This window comes from Grammomys surdaster, unplaced genomic scaffold (genome assembly GCF_004785775.1).
Source record: "Grammomys surdaster isolate TR1022 unplaced genomic scaffold, NIH_TR_1.0 126158, whole genome shotgun sequence".
Taxonomy (NCBI): domain Eukaryota; kingdom Metazoa; phylum Chordata; class Mammalia; order Rodentia; family Muridae; genus Grammomys; species Grammomys surdaster.
In genome coordinates this window covers 6,170,489-6,174,185 of record NW_021620966.1, presented here as the reverse complement: position 1 = coordinate 6,174,185, position 3,697 = coordinate 6,170,489, and the positions used below count along the sequence as shown (strand labels likewise).

Sequence of the window (3,697 nt, the reverse complement as noted above, 5' to 3'; positions counted from 1 at the left end):
GGCATCCAGCAGTGTAGCATTTGCATGAGAAATGATGGCATGAGTTTTGGCTGTGAAGGCAAATTCTGCTCTGGAAAGATATGCAGAAAGGGACCAGCTGCTGAGGCCAGTTTGACATAATTCTTATCTACTTGGCTAGCTTCTTTTGGACTTCTCTGTGTATCTGTGGGGAAAAGGCCCCCAAATTCCTCAGTGAGTACTGCAGCTGCAGCAGTAAGTGTCAAGCAAAGTAGTTGCTTCTACTCTTTGAGTTAAATCTATTTTCATCACAGTCATCCAGAAGGAACTTCTACTATATTAATGGAAAAAGGTTTTTTTTTAAAAAAAATTATTAAAATAGGTCAGTGATGACACATCTTAATATTTCTCTAGGTTCTTTGAAGTATTTGTGAAAATTGAAATATAAAACCCTCACGTAGCTGGTCAAGTTTCACACAGACATAATCCATTCTTAATGCTTTTCTTTGTAAAAGTTTATGCTGGAGTCTGAGGAAGGATGGAGTTTTAAAAGACTATCCTTTACTAGTCAAGTATGCTGGCATACCCTTTCCCAATCTCCATTTCTGAATGCCTGGCTTGACTCAAAATAACCACAAAGAACAAAAATCTTCTGTGGAAGATATTTATGTACATGTATCTTTTGTTAAGTGCAGAAAAAAGTGAGGGGATAATGCTTGGAAATATTCACTGGTATGGAAGTAGATCAAAAGACAAAGAAAAGCTCATAGCATGGAGATACATTTAGGTCAGAGTTTAAATAAAGTTATTGAAAGCCGCATTTCAAATCATAGAAAAAGAAAAAATTCAAGGTGAAATGCTGGCTTGGACGATAGTTTTTGCCATATATATATTAAATCCTGAAATAAGTGTCACTAATTTCTTACCGGTTGCAAGCTACTATTCTCAGTACTAAAAGTTCACATCTTGTTCTTTAGATTGCAAAGTTGTTGACCACAGGACTCTTTTACATGTTTGAGATAGCTCTAAACTATTATTTTTCTATTACCAAATGGAAAAAGATTTCTAAAAACAAAATCACAGAGCAAATCCCTTGTTTAAAAATTTATCCTTGTCCAAATATAAAGACTCCCATACTTATATAATTAACCAAGACATTTTCTAAATGTCAAGTGTTCAACTATATATATAATTCAACAGAAACTACTTCTGTGTTTCAAGGGCATATAATATTCAATATACCTAAAAACTAACATTTTTTTGAAATTGAAATTCACTATTTTACAAATAAAATGTATTTTAGCTATATAATTCTGTAATTGTGTGTAAAATCTATGTATGTAATATAATTCAATTATGTAATGATGTAACTTTAATTATGTAACATTATTTTAATTACAAATAAAGTATAGGTTTAATTATGCAACATAATGCTATGACACACATATAGTATATGATGAAAAGGAGGCTCTGATGTACTATATTAACAGGTATGTCTTCTCACATTGTAACTCACTCTTTATCCTACATTCACCCTTCATCCCAAGATTCCTTTTTTAAAAAAGATAATTTTGTAACTATATTTATGTGCAGAAAACTTCGTATATATTTAACCTAGTCTAGTGGCAAGTTCTTTAGCCTTTGTCTTTTCCAGCTTAGCAATGCAAGCTACAGACTTAGGACCCAGAATGTTGCCTCCCGAGTGGCGGCGGATCTCCTCATATCTGACATTATAATTGGTCCTAATAGCTTCCACCAGCTTAGCCAGAGCATCCTTGTCTTCCGAGTTTACCTGTGTAAAGGCAACAGTGGTGCATGTCTTCCCGTGGACCAGGCAATCCAGCCTGGCCTTTGCCTTGATACAATGGAGCACTTCCATCCTTTGACACAGGGCTGGCATGAGAAACACCAGCTCAGTGGGGTCTACATCACAGGTAATCACCACCAGCTGAGCCTTCTTGTTCTCCACCAAGGTGGTGACTGTATTGACTCCTGCTTGGAGCACGGGTGGTCTCTTAGTTGGGACGTCCTCTTTGCCCGCAGCTTTCTTCTCAGCACAGGCCAGTAGCCTTTGCTTCTTCTCTTGCTTTGTCTCTAGCCTGTATTTGAGGGCAAGCTTAAGTAACTCAGTAGCTGCTTGTCTGTCCAGGGCCTAGGTGAACTGGTTAATGGCACAAGGTACTTTGAGCCACTTTTAGAGGATGATTCTTTGCTGCTGCAGCTTGATGTAGCATGGCCATTTGATGATGCTTGTTAGATCTCTTTTGGGCTGGATGTCCTGCCCAATACCGAAGTTCTTAGGTGTTTTCTCAAACAATGGATTGACCACCTTTTTGGCCTCCTGTTTCTTGACAATGGCAGAGGCCAGTGCCATCTTCTTCCCCATACCCTTCTTTCCTTTTAGCATCTTGCTTGGCTGGAGGAGAGAGCCCAAGATTCCTTATAATTCAGTCATTTAGCAATGGTTTAGAATAAAATATACTGATATTTCCTTTGAGTCTCAAGACTATTTTTAAGTCATATATGAGGGTTTATCTTTGTTTATCTTGTACACTGGACAGTCATTCTATACCACCTTGTGCTGTCTGATTCTCTAAATTACAGGTAAAGGGTTTTTTTTTTGTTTTTGTTTTTGTTTTGGTTTTCTTGGTTTTTCGAGACAGAGTTTCTCTGTATAGCCCTGGGTGTCCTGGAACTCTGTAGACCAGGCTGGCTTCGAACTTAGAAATCTGCATGCCTCTGCCTCCCAAGTGCTGGAATTAAAGAAGTATGCCACTACTGCCAGGCTATTTTTTGTTGTTTGTTTTTTGTTTGTTTGTTTGTTTGTTTTTCAATATTCAGACCTCTCTTTGTTAGTTCTAATGATGGATAAATTTATATTCCTTAATAAAAATGTCATCATCTTCAGTTTCAAAGGAATAAGAGACAGAAAATCCTGTCCAAACTGACTGAAGGTGTCAAAGCCCTCATCAGTTCATAGGCTGGTAGTCTAGGGAGTGGTACTTTTAAGGCACAGCTTGAAGAGCCTATTCTCCCTCTCTCTGTGTCAGCTTCAGTCTCCTAGCAACACCCAGTGAATGTTACAAAGATATAATTACTTATCATTAAAAGCCACAGATACCTGAGGATTTCTTTGTCTCATTTAAAATTAGAGAAGAGGTAATACAGGCTGTTCTATCTAGTTATGGCACAGTAGCAACGTACAGCCTATGGATTTATATGAAATTAACTAAGAAGAGAAGAGGACACTAAAGACAGTAAAAACCAGTAAAAAAAAACACAGGTTGGTGAACATTTTATAAGCTGATCATTTGGAGGTAAGGATGTATACTTAACAAAAATTGAACTATAGATAAAAGTTTTTGAGACAAATGTTTGTAGATTATTTTAAATATTACCTGTTACATTTTAAAAGCAATCTGAAGAACAAAGAATGGTAAGTAGTTTCCAAGAGGAGAATAAAATTTAAAACACAGTACTTAGATACTTATACAGTGTTCAGACAGTGTGTGTGTATGTGTGTGTGTGTGTGTGTGTGTATTTCAGATGAATTAGGAAAAGATTCTTAAATCAATAGAAAATCTAGTGGCAAAAGTAGTCAGGGAAATGCATTATCTAAATTGGAGATAAAGTTTAAATTAAAATGTAAGTCTCAAAGTTATTCCATGATGTAGCATCAAAGTCTCTAATTCATGATCCTACCCAGTAACTGCCCTACAACCTTGTTTGTGAAACTTCT

The 3,697-nt window shown here is 36.5% G+C and overlaps 1 pseudogene; it reads right to left on the bottom strand.

The window, feature by feature from the left end:
• Positions 1 to 1,567: 1,567 nt before the first annotated feature.
• LOC114612294 lies at positions 1,568 to 2,389 on the bottom strand (annotated as a pseudogene).
• Positions 2,390 to 3,697: the final 1,308 nt, after the last annotated feature.